The sequence below is a fragment of the Misgurnus anguillicaudatus genome, chromosome 11 (genome assembly GCF_027580225.2).
Source record: "Misgurnus anguillicaudatus chromosome 11, ASM2758022v2, whole genome shotgun sequence".
Classification (NCBI taxonomy): domain Eukaryota; kingdom Metazoa; phylum Chordata; class Actinopteri; order Cypriniformes; family Cobitidae; genus Misgurnus; species Misgurnus anguillicaudatus.
This window is the reverse complement of record NC_073347.2, coordinates 20,860,621-20,872,798: the sequence shown is the minus strand read 5'-3', so window position 1 is coordinate 20,872,798 and position 12,178 is coordinate 20,860,621. Positions and strand designations below refer to the sequence as shown.

The 12,178-nt window shown below is 41.0% G+C and overlaps 1 long non-coding RNA gene across 1 annotated transcript in view; it reads left to right on the top strand.

The window, feature by feature from the left end:
* Positions 1-12,178, top strand: part of LOC129416802 (uncharacterized) — a 342,254-nt gene that overhangs the window by 311,898 nt on the left and 18,178 nt on the right. Inside the window, exon 7 of the long non-coding RNA XR_012372153.1 lies at positions 6,163-6,336. This is a non-coding gene — a long non-coding RNA (uncharacterized lncRNA). The remainder of the gene's footprint in view (positions 1-6,162; positions 6,337-12,178) is intronic.

Sequence of the window (12,178 nt, the reverse complement as noted above, 5' to 3'; positions counted from 1 at the left end):
ATGCAAGCAAGTTTAAACGCCAGCGCAATAATGTATTGATTCAGACAGTATATTCTTAGTCTCTCTCAGTGTTTCTTAATTTCCTCACAGGGTCTGTGACCACACCATGACCTCTCTGAGATGCCCGAACCGTTTCTGTATTGGAGAAATGAACAGATAAATAACACTGACCGTAATGATGACAAGGTTAGACGGAGGTTGAATCATGTGAACGGCCTGAGCAGAAGTCACAAGGCTCATCTGAAAGCCACAGTCGTGCCCCGGGGAGACCTCTGCCTCTCAGAGTCTCTTTTCAAAATGAGAACATCTCTGTGCTATTTTCTCTTTTCCTGTCATGCCTCTCAGTTGACTTTTGACCTGTTTGATAGAGCGCTTTAGGGTGGCAGAAGAGGTGCTTGTGCAACCGGCCCTCCCGGTCACCCGGCTCAGAGTTATAGTCTTGTGTGTCTGTATATATTTAAAGCCACTGCTGAATTTTTCTGCTGTATTATGCAACCCTACCATGTTATTCAGATTCTTTTAAGCATTGCTGTAGTTATGGTGTGTTGTGATCATTACATGCAGATAGTCTTTGTTGTATAAAAACTGTGTATGGTGAATCCCTGAGCCACTGGCTGTCTCTAATGGTTTGTTTGTGTTTATTGTTGTGAAAGTGAGATGTGACTCTGGGTGATGCATGCAAGAGGAGGTTAAATGGTCAGCCACTGGAACCGTGCATTAATTAAAGCACCCAGGTGCCAAATCACACCGTGACTCGCTTTTGTCCTCCCGCTCAAACACGTGACTGGCCAGAGCTTGTGTCAACTCACCTTTCAGCCCTTTTATCTCTTCCTCTCTCCTTTACTTTCTCATGTTCTTTCACTGTCCCACATTTTCAACAAAGTGCCATTATAAGTCTGTATTGCCTTTGCAGTGGTCTCCAAAAGTCTAATACCCCTCGTATTATAAATTTAAATTATTTAACCTGTTAATTTTGCAAAAAAATGTGTGTCAACAATTGAATTTTATATCAGTAGTACAAAGCCCAAAATTAAGTTTGATTTAACCTTTTTCTGCAAAAATGCATCATAGAAAAAATGGAGGAAAGAAATGATGAAGACTGTGTCTCAGGCTGTGTTTTTTAAGGTGAACAAAATTCTCTCATATAAAAAGTCCATACACCCCTGTTGTTTTGAAACAAACATATTCAAACACACTTTAGCTTCCTCACAGCCTCTTCATCTTACACACTCTGCTTTCACCACGGTATAAATTTCAGCAGAAAAGGCCACTTACTATGTCATAAATCTCCTTATGCCACTACCAAATTACAAAGATTTATTAGCAAAATGACCATGGCAAGTGCATACAAAAACTTCCCTTGTGTTTTTATGACCCAACATTGCTTGTGTGCTGGGAGTTTTCTATCTGCATATAGCTTTTCTTCAATTATGAAACTGCACAAAAAGAGACGCATGCACCGGCAACAATTGCACTTCTCTGTTCTAGCCTGTGCACCTTTCATTAAACTGTGTTTGAAGCTGCAACATTTTTCCGCTTCCGTTCATTCCACTGGTTCTTTTCAATGCAACTTTACCTCTTCTTTTTTAATCTGCTCTCTTTCACACTCTTTCGCTCAATCCGAGCTTCCCATTCCTTATGTCAAGCCTGTTCTCAGTGACTAAATGGCAGTCTTTTGTAAATTGTGGTCAGATTACTTTGCCTTTGTACGCGGTTCATAGTATTGAAACAGTGATTCATGTGCAGCTCACACAGCCTCCATTAATTTCATGTAATGTAGCTTTTATCTCGCTAGCTGGGACGACTATCTCCACCTCTGTCTCTTGGGCCTGAATCTTTCTCAAATTCTCTCTCTATTTACTGTTTCTCAAAATTTTACTTACTCTCTCAAACACCTTGTTTCTATATCTTCATTTCAAAAGCTAGTGAGCTGTCTCGCTATAAACTTGTGATTGCCTTTAATGGTAAACCTGAACTATAACAAGCATAACAATACATGGGATACATTTTTAAAATAATAACTACTGAAGTATGTTTAGAAGGCTTAATATTATTTTAACATTAACCTTTTATTATTATTAGTAGTAGTAGTAGTATTTTTTTGAGCATTAATGAAAACTCACTTTGTCATATTAAGAACACCGTTATTGCTGCTGTCATCCTTGGAATGTCGTCGCTGAACTTTTTTGACAGCAATCAGTTTTAGTCCTGCTCGATTTACATCGATTTACATGACTTCGAGTAAAATAATGGAAAGTTTTTCATAAGATCCCCTGGGGCAATGTGTTAGCATGACTGAAGCTTGATGCTATCGTGTGAGAACAAGCAACAGCCGGCATTTTTCCTTTGCCCGTGTGCCTCTAACAGAAATTATTAGATTTTGATGGCTTAGGTTCCTTCAACGCCACAGAAAACCACCACAGATTTATCAATGCCATCAAAAGTATTATTTTGTTTTTGTTTGTTTGTTTGCGGATGCAAACCCTTTACCACAAACTTCTTCACTGCTCGGCAGAGGTGGACCCTACTTGGGTATTTTAGTTTAGTGTTGTCTTGGAAAAAAATTTCTTTACTAAAAAATATTCACTACATTCTAAAGCATAGAATCATACTGTTTATTTATATTGCATATTAAAACTGATTTAATACATAATTACATAAAAATTTGTCCTTTCAATTTCTTGAGTAAAAGTACAAAAGTACATTACAAGATGTTTAATGTACTTAAATGTTAAATATAAACCAAAAACTTGAAATTATGAAATGTAGTGGATTTAAAATGATGATAATATGCTTTGGAATGTATGTTTTCAAAAAATAAAAAACACACTGATAAAATACAAATACTTGAAAATATACTTTTAAGTAGAAATACTTAAATAGTGTCCGCCTCTACTGCTCGGTGAAATTTGTTTATCCTCGCCTCTGTAAACGGAGTAGGCTAAATTAGCTAGAGGTGCACGAGAGATACTTTCTGCAGCCTCTGAGCCAGTGTGAGAGCCAGTCAGACTCTGGCCGTCATCAATTTGATGGACAAAAACAACAGAGATCTGTATAGTAAAAGTTTAAATAATGAAATAGCGCTCACATTAACATTAACACATTACCTTCGGTATTAATAACAGATGACGTCCCGTTAGCTCCGCTGGTGTTTGACTCGCTGGTGTTGTTGTGTAATAGTGTATCAAACACGCGACAGTCCTGCAACCCCCTGCAACGCGACCGTATTGTCGTATTTTCGCGTGAAATATAAGTTATTGATCCAACTGTTTCAGTGTTTCACGAAGCCTCGCTCTGCTCACCACTAAATATAACCAGTCCTTTAAGTGGGCCCCGGTACTCAGTACCGCCACTTCCAAAAATAGCTCTTCAGCGTACCACCAGCTCTCCGTGCGCCCAGAACGTGCTTTTAGAGTACCGGAACGCTCATTTGCACATATGTTTAAAAATCAAAGGTTTAATTTAATCCTTTGGCTGCGCTGCGGCTTTTCAGAGCGCCCTTAATGTACGATTCCAAATTCGTCCCACCGAGAGCAGAGACTACATTACCCATACACCCTTGCGTTTACAAGTTAAAAGCGCATGCGTTGGTCAGTCAGTGTCAACGTGCTCTGGACTGGAGAGGCGTGTGTTTGTGTGTGAAATGCACGACCATAGCTGCTCGGTTAAAATGAAAATACAATGAACACTTAATATGCCCTCCTTGTTTTAGACTCTGAGTAGTAAAAGAACAAGGTCAGAATCAGAGGACTCGCTGGCTGACATCCCACAAAGCCAGAATGATAGCTGCAGGTCTGACGCAAGCCTTATTCAATACCCTTTTGTAGGTACGTGATAATCTCCGCTGTCCCGGCTGTCAGTTTGGTTCCCCTCGACGCAACTTCGGATTTCCTCAGGCGATGTTCAGAAAACATTCTTGAAATTATAATATACATTAAGTTTAATTGCTAAACTATAAGTGAACGAAATTTCAATGAATTTGAACAACATGCACAGTAGTTTTACCACCCGCAAAATGGAAAACAATGAGACAAAATAAATGACTTTTGAGTTTCAAATGGCCATTATTTTGTTATTCTTGAATCCATAGACATGGTCTTGGTGTCATTTTAAAGATTTTTTTCAAGCTCTTTCTATCTGAAGAACTAGTTTTAGCATTTAACCATGCTGAAAATTTTACTCACATATCTACCTTTTGCACATTTTATTTATGTTCAAAAGCTCTACAGTAGCGCTTTCTAATGGTATTTTTTCAAAATCCTTTTGCACATTTTATTTATGTTCAGTAGCTATTTCTAGCTCAAGCAAATCCACAAACTTATAAAAGGATTTTTTATTTTTTACAAGGTCGTCTGTTGACACATTTGCAACGAGCGGAACCGATAAGCGGAATCGTTAAGCAGGCCTGCTAACGGTTCAAAGGAATCGATTCACTGGGCACCGGTTCTTAAGAAGAAAGTCCCTACACGGCGGATATCGGATTTTGCATAAAATGAAGAATTTACTTTTTAATACTGACCTCATACAATACTGATTTTGTCAGTAACTATTTTTTTTTTTAAATAGCGTTTATCACGTTTTGGAACCAAACTCTTTTTTTTTGTGGGGAGCTTGCTCACAGCTTATACAGTTTTTCTATTAGAGTGACTTTAAACCTCTATTGGAAGTGATGGGAAATGTGGTGGAGGTGTTGTATGTAGCCTCGGGGTGACTTTTTCTTTATTTCTGTTCTTTATGCTGGCTCTTCGGAGCACCGACACAGATTCAGTGATTGGTGAATTTTGGATCATACTGTAGCAGGAAGTTAACCAGTCGCAACCAGAGAAGATTTGTCTCTTCTAACATATGCCACATATTTCGCCTATAGTAACTGTGCTTCGACAGAGCATCACAGCTTTTATACGTAGTTTTGTGAACATGCCATTATTAAAGACCTACTCATTTCTGCTTTGTTGAGAAAGGCTGACAGAAATCTGCTCCTGGTTACGTTTCGCGAACTGTCACTCTCTCCTAAGATAACACCCATGCACAGAGCCTTCGAAATGCCAAGGTTCAAGTTTACAATTTAAAAGTTTAAATACAGAACCATGGGTCACCGTGGGCCACAGTAAAGGTCAACGCCATGACGACGGATGTTGGATATTGTTCATTCAGCCTCTCGAGTTACACATTTTATCTTTATCTCTCTCTTTTCTCTCACTGTAATGTTTTGTAGATCTGTGTGGCCAAACTAGAAATATTTTATGCCTGTCTGCTTGTAAAAAAAAAACACAATAATTTCATACCACATCAAAACCCCAACCAGGTCTTTGCAATTTTTCAAATGAGTAATATGTTATTTGCTGAGAACGCCATGCATGAGGGTTTTTCAGATTCACTATATTCTTATAAGAAGCTGGGATGTAATTATGGAATAGGCAATTCAGCGTGATAGTCACACTGTGTGGTCTTCATGTGTTTCTGAGTGAGCATAGCAGGAGATATAAAGACACCTGTGTCCCAGCGGGACTGAACTCCCCTTCTCTTCTCCTCCTTTCTCCTCTCTGCTCTTCTCCTCTCATCTGACATCACATGAAAACATCACTGAATAAATCAGTTTCTCACACACTGTATAATGATTAACTACCAGTGCAGCAGTTAAGCCATAGAGGCCTTTAAAAGCAAGCATGTCGGCGGTGCTCTGTGCCAAGGCGCCGCTCGCTCCCCCTTCCAGGCCTCTGACGCGGGCTCGCTGGTAATGCTCTTTCCCTGCAGGGGGCCCCGGAGCCGGGCTTGTCCTGACACCGCTAACATATGTAAGGACACCTGAGCTACGGCCTCCAGCCTCCCGCCACCAAGGGTTAATTTTCCACCCAGCCGTGCGGCAGCCAGACTTGGCCAAGTTTCCTGTCGCCCACAGTGCGCCACAAGCTGTGTTTGGGAGCCAGCAAACAACATTAATCCTGGCCCTATGACGGATCGCATATGCAAAATGTCTGCCACCCCACGCGTTCATGCAGGCAGGCAGGTAGGAAAGGGAGCGGGGACAGGCAGAAAAGACGACATAGTTGGACAGAGAGGAAGAGAGATTGCGAGAGAGGAGGGGGAGGAAAGGAATGCAGCAGATTGTACTTCATCACTCTACTGGAAGTTTCAATCTTCCTTTTGTCTTTAACATTTCAGGTGCCGATGTGTGCAATGCCAGGAAAGGTCAGGAAGATGATTTACTGAACATTTATGGAGGCTTTATCTTCGGTCCGTGTCACAAATCAGAGCGATGCTTTATAGAGGGGTGACCAAACAGACATGGATAAAGAGAGACCACCCCAAAGCCACAACACTGAGTTCAATGATACAGTAAGAAACACCAACTCTTTCCAGTATTGTTGAGTAATTAACTAAAATGCTGATAGCTGTACATACTGTATTTCATAATAGTGTCATTTTTTAAGTAGAAAGCTACTTTCTTACGTTTACAGTACAGTACAGTATATCCCGTTTTTGTGCACATCACCATGCAACACAGGCAAATAATCAAATGTGCTCAACTAAAATTTCCATTTCAAACAGCATGTTTGGATAGTTAATTGAAACAAACTTGCTAATGGGAATTAAACAAATCACTAATTCATTTAAATTATTATTTAATTTGGTTCCTGACCTGCCTCTATTTTATGATCTTGAATTAAAATAAATATTGAAATGAATGCTGCTTTTATTTATGTGCTTTTGATTAAATTACAGGTTAGTTTAATTTTACTAGTTAAGTGTAAGTTAACATGTATAAATATTGTACATTTGATGCTGTCACTGTGTCATCAAAACTGATAATTTGAATGAAATCCACATATGTAGTTTCAGTCTCCTTTTACTAACAACTTCCTCTGAGGGCGCACTCACACTATCCAAACCGTACCCCATGGGCGATTGTCCCCCTTCCATACTCCCCAGGAAGCACACACTCACACTGTACTTTTATGGATCCGAGCCTGGGTGCGCTTTCATCATTACCATGGGTTCACACCAGCCGCGTTTGAGGTGTCAAATTCGCGTCTACCGCGTCTAGTTTTCCCCTTGAACATTTTGAGTGAAATAGATCATTCACGCGTGAAAGACAAGCATGAAATTCGTTATCGAGACATTAACGCGGGTATTCTGCGATCGCTTTCTGTAATCACGTCACTACTAGAGCAAGCGCCTGATTGGTTAACACGGCGCGTTTTCCGTCAAAGTTCACTTTTTTTACCTTGCGCATTTCTCACATCAACGTTCAATTCGCACCATTCATGCGTACTTGACGCGCAAATGAGGCGGAATCGCGGATACCGCGCCGTGCTGAACGTCTCCTTCGCGCTGCGAAACCTCAAGATGCGTGTCAACGTGTCTTTACATTGACTTAACATTGAAATCACTCGCGCTTGACGCCTCTACTGCGGCTGGTCTGAATGCAGCATTAGGATTCAGTTGTTTTGAACAAACCAGGAAGTAAAGCGCTCTCTTAACGCTGGAACCGTAATGTTAAGTCTGTGTTTTTATTCAGAGTCGTTTGGTGTGTGATGACACACAGCCCTCTCACATGCCATCACATTGCTCAGTTGGTCTGTCGCGTTGGCAGCTCAGACATTCATGTAACCCTGCTGCGCACATCAGAAGGTTAAAGGTGAGTGGTCGTGCAATTGACATCTCTCCTTTTAACCTGCGCTCTGGCACAATTTGCGATCACACTATAGCCTTCTGCGCCTAAGCCCAAGTGAACCACGCTCGACCTCACCTCTGCAAGCAGGCCGCGGTTTGGTTTGGATAGTGTGAGTGCGCCCTGGGGGTTGCGAGAACTTCTCCAAACTATGACCACTTCTAAAAACAGCTTGCCCAACACTTCTCTTTCATTAGCAAATCACTGCTGAGAATGAACACTCTTATTCTATTCCCTCCATCTCTGAAATGGGAGGAGTAAAGTTGTGGTACAGAGGTGTTTCTCCACAGGGTTTTTTCTTTTGTGTGTCCATTATGAAACCTCAGCATGAGGGCCATGTTCATGCGTCCATGACTGTTCCACAGAATTGAACAATGCCGTTTAAAGTGCAACTAAGTAGCACTTTTCCTAAGTTTTCTTTTCTGAAGTGTCTCCTATATGGTAAGCAGGTACAGTAACAGTCTGCAGTGCTGTATGGTGCTGGGTCGACAGACCGCTGTCCATTTCTTGCTGTATCTCATTTGTCCCACTCAGCATGTCTCATCATCTCGCCTCAATAAAACAGTGCCCAAAACCCAGCAGGCCTTTCTTAAGTTTTGTTTTTAACTTACTTCTTTTAAAATAGTCCTAAACATTATATACTGTAGTGTCTGAACACTTTGCTTTGGCCTGCATTACATTTTTTATTTTAGATAGTCTGTTCTCTTTGAAGTTGCAATGCAAACCTTGAGTTGATTTCTGCCATAGTATATTTTTTGTTTGATAAGTTGAATTTTCTTGACAGATCTTAATTCAATGGCCTTTCGCTCCCATTCATGTATGTTACATTGACATTACAAGGTCTAGCTTATGGTGGCCTGTCATTGTGGTGGAATTTTCTTTTCAAAATATTGCTTTAATACTCTTTAAAGATTACATATTTTAATGGGAGGGGAATCGCAGAAGCTTGGTTAAAATATTTCTATTTAAGTACCATGTGCATCTCTTTCGAGCAATCAATAGAAGCCGGAGGCATGTAAAATATCATTGCACGTTAGACCAAACATAGTTTGCATTTATTTGATTTTTTTATTATGCATGGTATGTAGGTTGCCAGGTCTTAGGTCTCTAGCACAATGTGAGTTTCCATTCATATATGTGATGTTTCGCAGCATTGTCAGATGGCAAAGTTCATAGCATTTAGAATCTCGGTAAAGGCTTGTCAGAAATTCCGAAGGCCCATCCCAGAAGAGCCTGAAAAAGTATAACTACTGAAAACAGCATTATTTCAGAAACAACCAAGGGTGACAAGAGGTTTTCATTGCAGATTAAAAATCAATGATCTTTTCAGCGTGTGCTGGCAGAGGTTAGCACTGCAGAGAAAGAAACGGCTTTCACAACAACCATTTGATTAACCTGGATGATTTTATGTGCTGATAGCGTCCACGGTGAGCAAATCATTATTAGATCTCATTTTCTGCACGAAGGAAACCACTGAAGCTTAGCTGCACGCCATGCCCTGTGCATTGAATTTCTGTCTTTGACTTAAATAGGAATAAAGATGAGAGGAGAGACTGTGAAAACTCTTCGTTCCGAACGTAAATGTGGCGAGCGTCCTCTCTATATGTTTGCCGCCAAAGGAAGGCTTTCATTAGCTTTTGCTTGCGCACATGCCATATAGAGAGGAAAGCACGAACCTTTGGCACCAGAGGTGCTGTGAGTAATGCATATAGAATACGCAATACAAACGTCTTGTACAAAACCTCTATGTTAAAACCTTTGCACCTCGTCCCTTGTATTTCACCCTTTTCCCTCCAGCAGGGTGACCGCTTTGCAATCCCCCCCTCCCCGGGTCTGAACAAGCAACTGTGTGAATGTATCTCGAGGTCGCTGCTGGGAGTATTTGATTTGAGTAACAGAATGGACGGGGAGTTTGTTGTCAGACTGTCATTTAGCCGGTCTGCAGTAGCAGTAAGCCTTCACAAAATATTAAACTGCTTTCAGCACATAAAAGCCGTCCTCTCCTACCACTGACATATGGCTTGAAAAGCAGCCTCTGGTTTGTTTTGGAGAGGTGGAAATTGAACACAACAGTTATTTGAAGTGGTTGGAGTTGCTCTTTCTGACGCTGAATATACCAATGACAGAGAAGAAAGCAGAAGCGGCGCTATTACAACCCGCGAGGTTTTGAAAGTTGCCGATGTAAGTGCAGAAGGAGAGAGGGATGCTTGGGGGTGTCAAGTAGTGTAAATCCCATTCTCACCTTACAGACAAACCACCAGCTCTTAGTGACAGATGAAAAAATCTGACACACCTGAATGTGTGTGCTTCTAAAATTACTACTGGTTATAGTCCAGATATAATATTAAAAGGAATGCCACATAAACATATTAAAAATACACTCACCTAATGGATTATTAGGAACACCTGTTAAATTTCTCATTAATGCAATTATTTAATCAACCAATCACATGGCAGTTGATTCAATGCATTTAGGGGTGTGGTCCTGGTCAAGACAATCTCCTGAACTCCAAACTGAATGTCAGAATGGGAAAGAAAGGTGATTTGGGCAATTTTGAGCGTGGCATGGTTGTTGGTGCCAGACGGGCCGGTCTGAGTATTTCACAATCTGCTCAGTTACTGGGATTTTCACGCACAACCATTTCTAGGGTTTACAAAGAATGGTGTGAAAAGGGAATAACATCTAGTATGCGACAGTCCTGTGGGTGGAAATGCTTTGTTGATGCTAGAGGTCATGAGCCGACTGATACTAGCTGATAGAAGAGCAACTTTGACTGAAATAACCACTCGTTACAACCGAAGTATGCAGCAAAGCATTAGTGAAGCCACAACACACACAACCTTGAGGCGGAAGGGCTACAACAGCAGAAGACCCCACCGGGTACCACTCATCTCCACTACAAAATAGGAAAAAGAGGCTACAATTTGCACAAGCTCACCAAAATTGGACAGTTGAAGACTGGAAAAAGTTGCCTGGTCTGATGAGTCTCGATTTCCGTTGAGACATTCAGATGGTAGAGTCAGAATTTGGCGTAAACAAAATGAGAACATGGATCAATCATGCCTTGTTACCACTGTGGTGGTGGTGTAATGGTGGAAGATGTTTTCTTGGCACACTTTAGGCCCCTTTGTGCCAATTGGGCATCGTTTAAATGCCACGGCCTATCTGAGCATTGTTTTTGACCATGTCCATCCCTTTATGACCACCATGTACCCATCCTCTGATGACTACTTCCAGTAGGATAATGCACCATGTCACAAAGCTCGAATCACTTCAAATTGGTTTCTTGAACATGACAATGAGTTCACTGTACTAAAATGCGATCTCAACCCAATAGAGCACTTTGGGATGTGGTGGAACGGGAGCTTTGTGCCCCGCATGTGCTTCCCACAAATCTCCATCAATTGCAAGATTCTATCCTATCAATATGGACCAACATTTCTAAAGAATGCTTTCAGCACCTTTCAACTGGTGTTCCTAAAAATCCTTTACAGTAGGTGAGTGTAGTACCACACTATACATTTACTGTACATTTACTTTCCTTTGTATATGTGTATATTTAACCTAAAAAATAATGTACGTTTTTTTCACTGTACCCTTCCCAAGCAGTTGATGGTGAGGGGGGGATATAACAGTTGATTTGGTCCCTGCTGGACACAGATTTCCATGTTGAAACTGCTGTTCATAACCGAAAAGCCGCCTTGAACATCAGGCAAGAGAGAAGGTGTGAAATAGTGCTACCAATCTGAAGAGTTCTGGGCTGGCAGAAAGTGTAAGACTGTCCAGGTGTCTTATAATATGAGGATTAGAGCTTTGCCAAGGATTGAAGAGCAAAGTCCTGATATTAAAAGAGCGAGAGAGTGAGACACAGAGATAGGGAGTGAGAAAGACTTCGAGAGGACTTCAGAGGAACTGCCTGTGCTGGCTGAGTGCCACACACACGGCCATCATTTTCAACCCCCAAATTAGAGAGGTGACCATCTGACAATAAACCAGCCTTTGGAGAGGAGAAAAAAAGAGTCAGACCCCCATTATAAATATTAATCAAATGGACGCCTTTCAGAGATGGCATTTCTCTGCAGGAAAAAATATAGTACTTTCCTGTCAGGGCGGCAGTGGAGGTCAGGATGGCCTTTCCCTCAAGTCAACCATGATTTAGCCGTTCTCATCGTATAAAGTATAGGGGAAAGTACAAAAAAACACTCTTGAATAAAAAAGACGCCTTAATAGCTGTGTATTTTTTTTTAGATTAAAACATTGTTTAAAAGATGCTTTCTCTCAGTCCTTTGATCAGATATTACATCATCCTTTTGTTCTTCTGGAAGTCTTTACGCAGCCCGACTCTTGGCAGGTACAGAACACTAAAGGACCATTTTATTTCTAAATGAGTCTGAATGGCACACCGCAAAGACTGGAAAAGCTGCTGCCCTTTCCTTTTTAAATGGTACGTTGGCATTTAACATTACACATGTCAGCAGAACCTCACTCTCCATTTACGGCTTCTT